We start from the raw sequence: 17,402 nt of genomic DNA, 5'->3' as shown, positions 1-17,402 counted from the left end.
TAATATGTACTAAAGATAATTATGTTACATTACAAAATAAATTTATATTATAATATTTATTTCAATTATATAAATATTAATTAATTATTTATTTAAAATAATTTAATTAATTGAGTTGATCAAATAATAAAAGGGATAATCACGAATCTAGAAATTCATTGATTGCATGAATTGTTCAATTAGTTGTACGAATGCAAAAGAGATTTAAGAGAAGCTGCATGAGATTTAAGAGAATAAAATTTTAAATAAGATATATTTTCTAATAATATATTTAAACATATTTAAAATTCTTATTAATTAAAATATTTAATTTAAAAAATATTTTTATTGATATTTATATGTTCTTTATTAGTTCGTGGTAATTTTAAATGAAGTTGAAAATTAGTTTTCATCACTAAATTATAATTTTAATTGTTAAAGGTAATGTGTTCGAATCCTATTAGGAGTAAAATTTTAATATTTTGTAATTAGCTATTTGGATAATTGATTTTGAGAGTGTATATCTGCATATGCTCTGAATCTGTAAATTAGTTTTTACGTAGCTTTTAGACAATTTATTTAACAGTAATCTAAGCTTGTTACCTTTAAACTCTTAGTTTGCATTGTGTTTATAATCATTTATGGACTCACAATACGAGATAATTATATTTACACAAACTTAATTATAAAGGTATACTTGAAATCAAAGCTTTAATTTTATTTTCATCAAGAAATAAAATGATAATATGTCATATATGTTTAAATTAAATTAATTTCCACAGCCACATGTACATATTTATTTTTAATTTATTAAAAGAATATGTTTTACTTTATATAATTATTTTAATGTAAATTTATTTGAAATAGTAAACATAATTAAAACATGTCAATTATATTAGCAATTTCAATATTGTATTAATAAAACATTTTCAAATAATAATTATAACATTTGAATCATTTAAAATATACTCTAGATTAATAGTATGCATTCTTCTAATTTCATTTTTAATAATCAATAGATTGAGTATAATAATTGTTAAAAACTAAAAAATAGTATCATTTTAGAATTATTATATAATATTATATAAATGTAAAGTTACCTCTCTTTCACAAAATAAATTAAAACCAAAAGTTTTATATTGATATGAAATTATCTTAGTAAATCCTTATTCTACATTTATAGTATAACATTCTATATTATATATAAAAGAAAGGCTCTAAGGCCTGACATTCCTTCGTTAACACTTGTCTTGCTTTTTCTTTTCTTTTTTTTTCATTCTTAATAATGATGGTTAATTTTCAATTTTCGTCCTACTTTTGACACCTAGTTTGCTTTTCTATTTTTTTCCCTTTTTACATTCTTAACAATAATGGTTAATTTTAATTTTGATCTCTTTAATTATATAAAAATACTTAAATTTTAATTTCGATCTCCATATTATGTTAAAATTTGAGATTTAATCTTTATACTTAAATTATTTTATATAATTTAGTACTTCAATGTTTATAATGTCATTAATTAGTTTAACTAATTTTTTCTAGTTGAAATGTTAACATAAATATAAAGAATTGTTAACATCATTACATTTCTTGTTAAATTTAAGTCCATTATTATCGAGTGAGTATTTTTTTAAATTTTAAAATGTCATACCAAAAAGTTTAGCAGATTGAACCTGAATTTTTATATGAAAAAATAAATGAACAAAATTCTTAAAAAATAAGGATTAAATTTTAAATATATAAAAATGCAGAAACTTGAAATATATCGTAACCTTTAAAATTTAATAATTTAATCCAAAAATAATTATATACGATGTAACACCCTTAACCCCTATCCGTCACCGGAATAAGGTCACAGAGCATTATCAGAGTTTATAGATCAATTACAAAAAAATTCATATCATTTACTATTCATATCCGAAATCAATCATATTGTCCCTTAATTGGGTCTTCAAGGCCCAAAATACACGTTAGAATCAAATCGGAACTAAACCGGAAACTCAGAAAATTTTTCGTGAAATTTTAAAATTTTTCTTAGGTGCAGGGGACACACACCCGTGTGGCTAGCTCGTGTGCTAGGCCATGTGGACAATTAAATTTTCAAAAATAGGTGCAGGATTCACACGACCAAGACACACGCCTGTGTGTTGGGCCGTGTGTTTCACACGACTGAGACACACGATCGTTTCTCTGTCCGTGTGACAAAGTCTGAGCATTCTATTTCTCAACTTTTAAGATGTAGGGAACACACGACCAATCCACACGCCCGTGCGCATGGCCATGTCTCACACACGGTTGAGACATACGCCCTTGTGTCTATCCGTGTGGACAAAATAAAGCCATTTCCAAGCCTTATTTCTCACCCAAATTTTTACCTTGTACCTACATTGACATTTTAATACATTTCCAAACCAATTCAAGTCATTTGAATCAAGCCAAATACAAGTATTGTATATAACATATTAGCACATATGTTCGAGTGATTAAACTTGCCAATTATGTTTATATGTAAATATTATCAATTATACTAATTCAAATCCATTCATCATAAGGTTTATATACCTTTCACCATAAAACCATTTTTTAACACACATCAACCATGATAAGGTCTTATATAATTACATCAAAGTATGTTTAACACTAACCATTCCAATGGCTAGTTACAACCAAAGTATTTTATTATTTAATTTATTTAACCTATACATGCCATTATATCAAAAGTTAGCTTGTTTCATATACCGAGAGATCTAAGGGATAGTGTAATATGTCTCCGACCAAGTTCCAACCTTCATGAGCCTCCGAATATTATAAAACAGAGGAAAATAAAACAAAGTAAGCATTTAATGCTTAGTAAGTTCGCATAACAGGAATTTAACTTACTGTTTATATTCAAATTAAGTAATCATGTAAATAATATGCATCCAAAAAAATTGACCAAGTGCCTAATCACATACACTTAATCAAGTAAGTTAGTCATGAATTTCTAAATATTTTTCAAGTAATAAAGATGAGCTCATCATGTAATAACTTTCATACACATATACTTTCCTTATCATATCTCCATATAACTTATACATTTCTATGATAAATCATCTCAAGTTCAGATTAGCCATAACAGAACTTTTCTCATTGAATTTATTTGAAATATCGATGGACACACATGTAGTACATTTGAGATGTACAACACTGTAAACCATCAACTCATATTCAGGGGTACCCAATTAGGGCACATAATTAAGAAGCACTCTCTTGAGCTATATAATAGGATGCTCATGTGAGCCATGTAACAGGAAGCTTATCCGAGCTATAACAGGAAACTCATAAAAGTTTAGAACAGGAAGCTCATTGAGCTTAACAGGTAACTTCGAAGAGCTATTATCAAGGAGCTTCGGATAGCCATATAACAGAATGTTCAAGCGAGCCATATCAGGAAGCTTAAAAAGAGCCCATATCAGGACGCTCATAAAGAGCTGTGTTTGTGTCCGCAACATATGCAGGATCACAATAGATCGTATAACATGATGCTCACAAAGAGCTACGATAGTCCACAACACATGCAAGATCACTACCGATTAAGATACTCGTAGGAACCATATAACGAGAAGCTCGAGAGGGCTTATAACAGAATGCTTGTAAGAGCTATGGTGTGTCCGTAACATATGCAGGACCATAATTGTAACACCCCTAACCCGTATCAATCACTGAAATAAGATTAAGAGGCATTACCGAACAACTTACAGCACACGACATACATTTCTCATACATGAATCCATTATCACATAAACATCGATCAAACATAATCACATTGTCCCTTTTAAGGCTTTATGAGACCTTAAAACATGCTTGGAAGAGGTTTGAGACTAAACTGATAACATTTTTAAACTTTAGAAAAACTTAGAAAATTTTCATGCATACAGGGATCACACGCCCGTGTGAACAGGCCGTCTGCATCACACGGCCACGGACACGCCCGTGTCACAAGTGGTGTGGAAACAGGGCATACATACTAACTTGTATCACATGGCAAGAGACATGCCCGTGTGCCATGGTAGTGTGAAATCAAGAGGGTATATTGACTTAGGTCACACGGCTGGCTACACGCCCATGTGTAATGGCTCGGTTTAGACTCTATTTGGAACAGTGGTTTCGGGACCAAAAATTCGAGTCAAAAAATATTTTAATATTATTTTTGGTGTCTACAACATGTTAATTTATATGTGTGAAATTTTCGTGATTTAATTTTATCATTTGAGTGTTCGATTTGATTAAAAAGACTTAATCGCGTAAAATGTAAAAGTGGCTAGCTATTTGTTAAGTGCTATATTGTTATGGCTTTTATAATGTGGGGTCCTTATGATGTAATTTAACCATTAGAAATATGCATGGACAAATAAGGACAACTATTAAATAGTTTTCTAATTAAATACTTAAGGTTAAAATAGTAAAAAGTATAATAACATGTAATTAAATAAAATATATATGAAATGACCATGCATTTTAATTCATTTTTGGCCGAAACTTCAAAAGAAAAAGAAAGGAAAAGAACATGCTAGGTTCGGCCTTGTCCAAGCTTGATTCAAGGTTAGTTTTTGTTCGGTTTTTGATAATTTTTACGTTTTTGAGATCGTTGCTTTGAATACTAGCTAGCTCATGCTTGAATTTTTGAATTTGATGATGTATTCATGAATTTCCATTATTAATAGCTTGATGATTTTTGTGTTTGATGATGAAAAATAAATATATGTTGTTAGATTATCAAGTTTAATTAAGTGATTTTTGATAAAAATGTCTATTTAGGACTAAATTGTGAATTTTGTAAATTAAGGGGTCAAAATGTGAAATTAATGAAACATATGGGCTTACATGGACTAGGGGTAAATTTGGCTTAACATGGGTGTATTCAAATTTTGAATATTTTGTGTTTTGTGAAATAGGGACTAAATTGTGAAAAATGTAAAATGTCAGGGGAAAAAGTGTAATTTTCCCATTTATGTGTCTTTGGATGAATTTGATTGAATATTTGATTAAATAAGATTAATTTATATTAATTTAGATCAAGAAAAGATAAAATCAGATTTGGATCAGGGGAAATCTAAAGTTGTTGAATAGTCGACCTGGTCTTTTTGTCTTCGTACGAGGTAAGTTCATAAGGAAATAAATGTCGTTAAATTTGATTGTATATATCTTATTTGTGCCGAATTGAATTATCACTTGTATATGTATGTTCAAGCCGAATTTGTATAAGTATGGGAGAAGTATTTTCGAGCCTAAATTGATTGAGTTACAACGTCATAAAGCCCAGTACGAACCTTAGGATAGTTAGGATACATATGAAATGACATAGGATTCCGATATGTGATTTGTGTAAGACCACGTCTGGGATGTTGGCATCGATATTTGATTTACGTGTAAGACCATGTTTAGGACATCGGCATCGCATATGAGTTCATGTAAGACCCTGTCTGGGATAGTGGCATCAATATGTGATTACATGTAAGACCACTTTGTACGAGCTTTTCGACTATCCAAGTATCCTTATTAATTCCGAATGGTTCCACGGGCAATATTAAGTAAAGATCAAATGTGAAATAAAGCTAAAAGGGTTAGGTATGTGCTAAGTTAAAATGATTGAAAAATTAAGGTAAGTGTGTACTTATGATTTATATATGAAATATGCATTATAAGTGAGAATTATTTATGTTATAAAAATATGTACATTCGGCCATTGATATTAAGTGATTAATGTTTATGAGTTAATGATTGAGTTGATAAGCATAATTCGTGTATACAAAGTTAAATTTTGTTTGGTTCGGTTTGGTTTAATTGAATTATGTATATTATTGAAATGTTTTATTTGCTTAAGACTTACTCAGCTATTTAAGCTTACTGTGTATGTGTTCATTTGCTGTTTTATAGATTTTGGAAGTTAGTTACGAGCTCGGGGATCATCAAGGAAATCCGTCACACTATCATCGTTTCGGTATTTTAAAAGTTTGAAGTTTGAACTTATGGCATGTATAGGCTAGTATTTGTTTTGGTTGGTTTTGAAATTTGTATATATATTTAGCCATGCGAAAATGGCTTGGTATTAATGCTAATGATCTAATGTTTAAGTAATTTTGATCGTGATATATGTGTGTGTGTGCTTAGTATATGAATTCTATATGATGTAATGATATATAAATGGCTTATGATTAGTTGATTTTGGTAAGCTTGGTATATGGATGATGGATGTGTTTTGGTTGTGGTTTGCTAACGATGTTAATGACGGTGATATTCGTTTATGCATTAACTTAATTTGTAAGTATGATTTACGGTATAAATTGTGTAATGGAATGGTCTTGAGGTTTGGCTTGATTAAATCATGTGTTTAAGTGTTTAGTTATATACATATATATTAATAATGAATTTAGTTGTATTTGCTATGTGAGAACTATGCAATGCTATAGGTATTTAATTTATAGATATGGTTATTTTGAGTTGGTTTGTAATGGTATGATTGTATTGATGAATTGGTTTGGAAATGGTGGATAATATGTATATGAATATTTGGCTAGGTAATTAGGTTCATAATGATAAGTATGCAATATAGGTATTTGGTGTATATATATATCTATATTGGTGATGCCGTATGCATTGGTTATTTCTTTGGATTTGTAATGGTATAAATAAATTTGTATCACTTTGTGTTATTTATATAAGTGGTTGTATGTTCAGCCATGGTAATTGGCTATCTAGGTTCGGTTTATAATGATAAGAATGTGTATATTTTTTTAACTGTTATATGGAAGTTAATTTGCATGCTTGATTATTTAATGAATTGATTGGATGTGTAAATGCCTTATAGACATATTACTTAGCATACGAAAGGGGTATACTTTTTGGTTGTTGTTTGTGCTCAAAATGGTTTGATTCATTATGATTTTATGCGCATAAATGGTGATAATAAATAGGTACAATTAGTCATTTGGTAACTAGGATTAGATATAGTTTATTACTATTAGAAAATATACACATAAAGTATAAATAACTATGGTCATGATGTAATGTTGCTATGGTACTTATGTTTTATTTGGTTCAATATACGCATGGTCTAGTGACTAGAAAAGAGGTATGTTTAGTCTTAAATGATATTTATTTAAGTGAAGTATAATTAAATGTTTGATTATTGCCATGTGGAGGTTTTTACTTAAAATAATGTATAAAGTTTGTTTGTTCATATTAACTAATATCCATGTGGCATATGTAAGTGGTATTTAAGTTGAGCATTATGGCTCATTTAGTTTTAAAATGTGCGTGTGTATCGATTATGTTATGTTATGTTTAATACTCAACTTATGAAAAATGGATGCAATATGTCTGGTAAATGTTGTGTAATGATTTTTGTATATACTTGAATAAATTTTTAAATATACCAATGATAGTAATATAGTAGTTTTGAGTTCAAAATTGAATAAGATAAGTGTTTTGATGAGATTAAATTACGAATGCAAGAAATGTATTAAATGTTTGTTCTGTACTATGATATGTCCGGTAATGCCTCGTAACCCTAATTCGGCGACGAATATGGGTTAGGGGTGTTACACCATGTGCCAACCCGTGTGCCACACACGGCTAGTAGACACGTTCGTGTGTCTAAGCCATGTAACTCACTGACTTGTTTTCACTAAGTTACAGCAAGCATACGGTTGAGTCACACGCCCGTGTGCTCAACCGTGTGGGGCAAAATTAGGCTTGGTTTAAACCACATTTCTCACCCTTTCTCAAGCATACCTAAACCACATTATTTTGTACCAATTCAATACATTTATAGGCAGCCAAAACACACTATTTCATATACATTTAATGCCATTTAAGATCCATCCATTCAATAACCAGTTCATAACAAAAAACTTACCAATTCATCATCTTAAAACCAAGCCACAACATGCCATTTTTCAAACAATAATACACCAATTGACAACTAGCTAATTGAGCAAGTATATAACCATCACAACAACCATACCAATCATGCCAAAACATAAGGCAATTTATACATCACCTATCACTTACTAAACTCATAAATTAAGCCAACCTAATTGGCCAAATACACACCAACATTTACATCATTTACAAGCCAACTCTCATGGCTAATATCATCATAACACTACCATTCAATAACCATATTTACAAAGCATCAAAAGTACCAACAAGTTGATCGATAGTGTAACGATGTTTCCTGATGATCCCCGAGTCTGAGCTAGCTTCAATTATCTATAAAACAGGGAAAGAACACACAAAGTAAGCTTAAAAAGCTTAGTAAGCCATAAACAAATAAATTATCTTGTGAAACAACATCATCCCCATCATATAGACAAATTATGAATAAGCACATATAAATTCACAAAGCTTTCTCATTGTATATCTATTCAAGAAACACATGTAAATTCAACAAATACTTCTCTTTTCAATACTCGTATGAATCTCATACGTACCTGTATCACTTAATTCAATCACACATTCTTTCTCATTTTTGACATTGCCTGTTGAACCTTTTGGAATCGTTAAGGATACTCGAAAATCACATATAGCTCATACAATGCCATATCCCGGATATGGTCTTACATGTTATCACATATCGATTCCAATAGCCCAGCTATGGTCTTACACGAAATCAAATAATGATGCCAATGTCCCAAACATGGTCTTACACGTAATCACATAACGATAATCCTAATGTCATGAGATTTGTATCCTATACTATTCCTGAGGTTCGTACGGGACTTTTAGATATTGTAACCCTGTCGATTCTTGCTCATATTTGATCATTTGATATTCAATGCAGTTCAATGAAAAATAAACATATATAATTCAATTTAAAGACATTTATTTGCTTATGAACTTACCTCGTATCCGGGATAAATAGATTGGATCGATTATTCGATAACCTTTATTTTCCCCTATCTAAATCTGATTTCTTCTTTCTTGATCTATATACATTCAAAATTAAGTCATTTATTCATGAATTCATTCAATTCAGTCCACAAACACATATTTAGGCATTTTTTACACTTTAGCCCCTAAAGTTCCACATTTTTACAATTTAATCCCTAATTCACAAATACACAAAATTCATGAAATTTCATTAAACCCAAACCTAGCCAAATTCTCTATAGGTCCTTAACAGGACACTCTTTTCATTTATTCACACATTTAACCACATATTTTACACCTTTCACAAATTAATCCCTAAATTACATTTTTACGTAAAATCGTTTTACAGAACATTTAAATCTATCAACAATTAATCATTTTCCATTATCAAACATTTAAAAGCTCGAGCATTCAACAATTGCACTTCATGAAATCATTAACAAATTCAAAAATTAAGGCATTGGCTAGCTAGAATACGAAGCAACGATTACAAAAATGTAGAAATCATCAAAAATCGAGCAAAGAACATACCTTAATCAAGAACAATAAGGGTTGAACCCTAAAACAACATCTTTGGCTTCTTTTATTTTGATTTTTGGTTATAGATGAAGAAAATAAAGATGAAAATGGTGTTTGTTTTTATTTATTTTACTTAATAACCAAATTACCATATTAACCCTTAATAATAAAACATTTAAATCATCTCATATAAGGCCATCTATGTCAAATTACACTATCAATGGTCTAATAACATCATAAGGACCTTTCATTTAATAAATCATAACAATTAGGCACCTTTAACAAGTAGAATGCAACTTTTACATTTTACGCGATTTAGTCCTTTTTCTCAAATTGAGCTATTAAACGATAAAATTAACCCACGAAATTTTCACACATATTTACTATCATGCTGTAAACACCAAAAATAATATTAAAAATTTTTTTTGACATCAGATTTGTGGTTCTGAAACCATTTTTTTGATTTAGCTAAAATCGGGTTGTTACAACAACCATTCGGGAGATCCTGTATCCATCGAATTCCATTATTCAAACGGGATTTAATATTTATAGGGCTTTGTCGAATATGTATATGGAATTTATACAATTCACATACACAAAATTCAATTCAAACTTATAAATGTACACAATTTAGTTACACGAACTTACCTCGACACTTACTCGTGTATGAAAATATACTAATCCGAAACTTTTTCTTTTCCTCAATCTAACTCCTTATTTGGTATTTTTGGATCTATATAAATGAATTTAATCATCAATTTATTACATTTCACATTCAAATCAATCCAATTCACATCTTAGGAAAAAGTACCATTTTGCCCCTATACTTTTCATTAATTCTAATTTTGTCCCTAGGCTAGGAAAATGAAATTTATGCAATTTAATCCTTATTCCAAGCCTAACCAATTTTTACATATAACATTTACAGCCCATGTATTTTACAAAAATCAGAAATTTTCTATGTATTTTACATCTTTTCAATTTAGTCCCTAAATCACAATTTCATGAAAATTCACTTTACAATAGTTGTTTTTCTATCAATAACCTTTCAATTTCTACCATAAATTTCAAAATTTAAGCATATTCATCCATGGAAAAATTTTAATACTTTGATAACTTTACAAATTGATCCTTAAAATAGCTAGATTAGGTTATTCCGATCTCAAAAATATAAAAATTACTAAAAACGGGACAAGAATGCTTACCCAATTAGGCTTTGTAACAGCTCAATTTAGACCTTATTCGGAATGGTGGTTTCAGGACCACGAATTCGAGTCAGAAAAATATTTTAAAATTATTTTCTGCGTTTATTATGTGTGAATTTATATTTGTGAAATTTGATGGTTAAATGTGAAAGGGTCGAATTGTTGTTGTTGTTTCTTTAATTTGAGGCATTTATAATGCAATATAACCATTGTTAAAGTGATGGACGATTATAACCATGAATTATAATGGTTTAAAATTTTATTATAAAGGTTATATATGTAAAATGATTAATAAGTTATAATAATATAAAACATAAAATTAAAAGCCATTTGTTCATGTTGCTTCCTATGATCGAATAAAAAAAAGAAGGAAAAGAAATAAAGCTTGGGTGTTCGGCCATTGTTGAAGCTTGATTAAGGTATGTAACTAGCTCGGTTTTTTGATAATTTTTACGTTTTTGAGATCGTTGTGTAATGTACAAGGCCCATGCTTGAATTTATGATTTTAATGAATATTTTGAGTTATGCCATTGATGAATAATTGAGCTTTGTGATGTTAGATGATGAATTATGAAAGATATGTTTTGGATTAATATGTTTTGTATTGAAATTTTTGATGATTTTGAGTAATTAGGGCTAAATTACAAAAATAATAAATTAAGGGACTAAAATGTGAAATAAATAAAATGTATGGACTTGTATGAGCATAAGAAAGATTTGGCCTAAGCATGGTGTGTGCAAATTTTTGCATGTTTTGTGTTTTGTGCAATTTGGACTAAATTGTAAAAAATGTATAATGTCAGGGAAAAATAGTAATTTGCTCATTTATGTGTTTTTGGACTAAATTGAATGAAATTATATTTGAATGAGTTTAATTTGAATATGTTTAGATCAAGAACCAAACAAATTGAATTTGGATCGGGGGAAAACCAAGTTGTCGATTAGTCGTCCCTTCCGATTATCGTTATCCGATGTAAGTTTATAAGCAAATAGATGATATTTATTTGATCAAATACAAACTATATATGCTGAAATGAACAATGTGATAGTATATATGTGGAAGCCAAATATGTATAAGCTTGAAATCTATGCGTACGAGTTCGATTCGATTGAGTTACGACGTCTGAAAGCCATGACGAACCTTAGGAATAGCTAGGATACATATGTCATGACATAGGAGTTTTGATATGTGTATTCATGTAAGACCACGTCTGGGACGTTGGCACTGATATATGATTACGTGTAAGACCATGTCTGGGACATTGACATCGTATTTGATTCGTGTAAGACCCTGTCTGGGACAGTGGCATTGAGATATGATTTCATGTAAGACCACATCTAGGACGTTGGCATTGTACGATATTGGTGATTATCCTAGTATCCTATTCAATTCTGAATGGTTCAACGGGCAATGATAAGTTATGATCAAATATGTAAATCAAGCTAAAGTGATCAGGTATGTGATAGTTGATTACCTATTTGAAAATAAGGTAAGTTGGTTATTTAATATGTGATACAAATTATACATGATGTTAACGTAAATATATGTGTATTTGTGAAGTATATCTGACCACATATTATGCATAAGTATGTGATGTTAAAGTTTGATTCATGAGTATATGGATATGAGTGTATATATATTCGGTTACATAATGATATTATGGCTTTGAAATTGAATGATACTTTGATAATAGGTATATGTATATTCGGCCAAGATAAAGTTTATATATGAAAGTATATGTTGTATATGAAACTGTATGCTTGAAATTAAATGTGATTATAATAGCTTGAATTAGCTTGGTTAAATTGAGTTGATTATGTCATTGAGTTATTTATTTGCTTATGACTTACTAAGCTATGATAGCTTACTGTGTGTGTATGTTTGCCTCTGATTTATAGATTTTGGAGTCAAGTTACGAGCTTGGGGATCGTCAGGGAAGTTTATTACACTATCGACTGTTTTCGGTACTTTATAAGTTTTATAGATTTTGGTATATGTGTGTGTGTGTATATATATATATATATATATATATATATATATATATATATAAGCCATGCAAAAATGGCTTGTTTATTTTTTTAAGTTTGGTTTTAAGGTTTTATCAAATTATGGTTATGTTTGGTTGTGGTTTTGGTGATTTAGCTATGATTTATACATAGATAAATATATGCAAATTTTGTTGATAAGCTTTGTTAAGGTGTTATAATGTGTTTTGGTATTAAAGTATATTCGGTTATGGCTATAGGTGAAATTATGGTTGGTTATATGCTTGAGATGCTTAATTAATGGTTGTGGCTTGATCATGTACAAAGATAATGTATATTTTAATGATATATGATATGCGTGAAATATGCTTGGTATCATGGATGGATGTATTCGACAATTGAGATTGAAAATGGATTATTATGTGTAATGTGGTAATTGCTTATTGATTTGTCATAAATATGTGGTTAATTGAGTAGGTAAAAATGTAAAATGAGTTATTGATTATGGAATGGTTATTTAGGTTGGAAATGCGGTATTTAAGTTGAATAACTGGTACATTATGAATTGAATATAAATTTTGGCTATATATATATGTGCATAACCGAATTTGTATTCAATGAATTGATCTTATGTATGATCTTTGATACATTGCAAGAAAGGTGATATTAACATGTTTAGATTCGGTTTTGATACTTTATAGCATTAAACAAGTGTTTTGCTATGTTATATGTATATATACATATTTGTGATGTGTTTGATATGAAATGCAAATTATGATTGACATATTGGTTTGGTTATATGAGATGTTACATGCGTGTAAAGTAATAGAGTAAAATGAAAGTAGACATTAAATAAAGCATATGTATTTAGCATGTTTTAATATTCGTCTAAAGTTTTAGAAATTGACCATATGAATAGTAACTTATGTTTTTATTAAACAAGATGGTTTGATGCAAGTTTAGTATGTGGCTTCGTTAATTGTGCTTTAATTATTAAGTATATGTTATATGACGTTTTTGTGTGTATTAATGGAATAGAAAATAAGCAAGCTTGGTTTAGTCAAAACTTATAATAAGGTTGCATGTATATTTGGTCTTGAATAATGAGTAATGAGTTATTTAATTCCTATGCTTATATTCGGCTAGTTGATAATGATTTATGGTTGTATGTTTATTGATTTATGTGTAACTTGTAATGTTTTGGTTTGGTTAATATACGTTCATATGTGGTGAATAAAATGATTAATTCCTATGTGTATCCATGAATGTCTGGAAGTTGTGTCTCGTTCAGTAATACCTTGTAGCCCCATTCCAGTGACGAAAACGGGTTAAGGGTGTTATAGGCTTGCTTGTTTTGCTTTCTCTTTCCTAGGGTTCCCATAGAATTTGGGGAAGAAGATGATATAAAATGATGATATTTTCTATTTAATTAATATATCATCTTTTATTTTTTTCTTTTTCCAATTTCGTCATTTTCTTTTTCTAATTTTCCATGGCCGAATCATCAAATATATCTACTAACTTCTCTTAATTCCATAGCTATTTGATACTTATAGCTACTAGAACTCAATTTTTGCATTTTATGCAATTTGGTCCTTTCTATAATTAAACATGAAATCAGTAAAATTTTCTTATCAAAATTTTTGTACGTCTTTCTTATCATAATATAGACCATGCAATAATATTAAAATAAATTTTCTTTTTAACTCGGATTTGTGGTCCCGAAATCACTGTTCTGATTTTACTAAAAATGGGGTATTACATACGAGGTAATATATAATATATAAAAACACTGTATGTTTTCCATATATTAAATATATATTATATTATATACAAGTTAATATATACGTTGACAATGCTGCACGTTTTTCATATATATATATGAGGGACAAAGGCCGACGAATTTTTTAATATGGTTATTTTTTTTGTGAAAAAATAAACTTTACAAAATATTACTTAAAGACATGCCCAAATCTCCATGGGGCATTTCAAATAAATGAAGGCCTTCTTTGTTAAGAATGATCATTTTAACTAGATTATCAGTCTCTTTGCTATCTTTTCTGGAAACGTGATGAATCAACTAATGCACAACTTTAGTCAGTGAATGTTAGATCCTCTTAACCAATGCAGAAATTGAGGCCTTTGCAAAACCTATATAGCTTGTATTGCCTCCATATTATCTGATAGAATAAACATATTGTCAAATACTCTATCAAGTGCAATCTCCAAACCTTGTAGAATACCTCATAATTTAGTATCCAAAATAGTACACGTTCCTAAAAAAAAAAAAACCAAAACCAAGAATCTATCCTCCATTCCTATATCATATTACACCTCCAATAGTGGCTATGTGAGAAGTCATTGTTACTGCAACGTCAGTGTTTAGTTGAATCCAATTCTCGAACAAGGTTGGAGTCAGAGTAGAAAGTTGCAACTTAAACCCATATACCTTATGGTTAAGGTATATTTTTTCGCCCAACTGTAAGAGACTTTAATCAAACTTTCAACACCAAGAGATATCCCCTGAAAAACCAATAGATTACGATTCTTCCAAATAAGCTAAGAAAACATTCCAAAAAAGCATTGCCAATCAATCCTTTCCATTTGCATATTCAATTTATTCTGTAAGTTCGATGCAAGCCACTAATGTAAACCTCTAGAAAAGAAGGCATTCAATTTGAGTACCGGAATTATTCTAGACCAAATATCCTTTGCTATAGGGCAATCATGAATAATATGTAATATATCCTCAGCGACATGCCCACATAGACGACAAAAACCATCCTGTCCAATCCCTCGCTTCATACGTTCCAAATTAGTGAGTAGGCATTATTTGAGAATGAGCAATATAAAGTACCTAACATTTTCTGGCCCTTGAAACTTCCAAGGAAGCTCCCAAATCACCTCATTTAGATTCCATGACTCCCAAATTTTCTAGGATGCACTTTTGATGGAAAAAGATCTGGTTGATGACCTAGCCTAAATGACCCTATTAGATCTTACTTTCGAATGGGGTGGGAGAATCCCCATTATACACCTAATAACATCCTTCGACACCCATTAATGAAACAAGTCAAGATTCCAGTCACCTTCTTCAGTAACCATTTTGATTAGTATGCACTCCCTATCCATAATGGAATGGGACGAAATGTGGTTAATCAAAGGACCAAAATTTAGTAACCAAGGATCCTGCCAACAATAAATCAACTTACCATTCCCAACAGACCAAAATAGATTTTCTCTGACAAGAGGCCAACTTTTAGAGAGACTTCTTAATAGAAAAGAACACCTTCTTCGGTGTTATTGTTTTTGGCAAATCTCTTGAGACCTCATACTTTGACCTTAGAACCTGAAACCATAAAGAATTAAAATTAGTCACAATATTAAAAGCAAGCTTCATAAAAAAACAAGTATTTTGATCATTCAAATGCATAATACCAAGACCTCTATAGGATCCTAACTAACAAACAACATGCCAACTAACTAGCACCATTTTCCTTTCTGCTCTCAATGAATCCCAAATGAATTGATGAACCAATTGCTCAATTTCCTCACATAGACCTTTGGGAATCCTCATCGATTGCATGAAATAACTAGGTATTGTAAGTAGAACAGACCAGGCTAGAGTGGCCCTACCAGCTAGAATAGTTGCCTTGCCTCTCAACTTTGCAATTTACTACGAACTTGGTCAACCACAAAATTTAGAATACTATTAGTTACCTTATCATGGAGGAGGGGAACTCCTAAATAAGAACCAAGATTTTTCACTTTACAAAAACCCAAAATCTTACTACGGTCTCCTTCTATCTCTTCATTAACTCCCTTAGAGAAAAAATATTATATTTCTGTGTATCTACCCTATGCCTAGAAAATTTAAAAAAACTGTCCAATATTCCTTTAAATAACCTGGGTTGATATACATCTGCTTGTCCAAAAATAATAAGGCAATCCACAAAGAATAGATGAGAAATATTTAGGCCTGAATGACTCAAGCGAACAGGTTGCCACCACCCAATCTGAATAGTTGAATGAATGTTGTCACCAAGCCACTCCATACACAAAAGAAAAAGATACGGAGATAACTGAAACCCTTGGAGAATACCCCTAGCCAGTCAGAATTGTTGAGAAGGGACATCATTCTATAGGATTTGCATAGTGGAATTAGTGATAGCAGACATAATCACATAAGAAAATATGAAATATTAGTAGCTCAGAGAGAAGTGTCAATGAATTCCTACCTTACATGATCATAGGCCTTCTCCAAATCAATCTTGACTATAATCCATTTCCTACTCCTCTACTTACTCCTCATAGAGTGGATAACTTCCTATGTAATAAGAATATTATCCGTAATGTTATGGTTCACGATAAACCCAACCTATTCCTGTGTAATGATCTTTGGAAAGACAACTTTAAAATGGTTAAAAATGATATTCATAACAAGCTTGTAAAGAAACAAGCACAAACTGATAGGCCTAAATTGAGAAAAGTTTTTGGGGGCCTGGACCTTGGGTAGGAGAGCAGTTAGAGTGTTATTCAGAGATGAATCAATGATTTCCCAGTCAAAAATATTTTTAACCCACTCACTAACAGAAGTGCTAACTTTATCCCACTGATTTTGGAAGAAAACTGCATGAAAAACATCACTATTTGGTGCCTTCAGAGGAGCCATGTCAAACAGAGCAGACTAAATCTCATCATCTGTAACAGCTTTACTCAAAACCTGTAAATCCCCATAATCAATTTGCATAAATGAGTTAGATGGTAACCCCATCATAGGATGTGGTTGTTCACCATATA

This window comes from Gossypium arboreum, chromosome 6 (assembly GCF_025698485.1).
Source record: "Gossypium arboreum isolate Shixiya-1 chromosome 6, ASM2569848v2, whole genome shotgun sequence".
Classification (NCBI taxonomy): domain Eukaryota; kingdom Viridiplantae; phylum Streptophyta; class Magnoliopsida; order Malvales; family Malvaceae; genus Gossypium; species Gossypium arboreum.
This window is presented reverse-complemented; position numbering follows the sequence as displayed.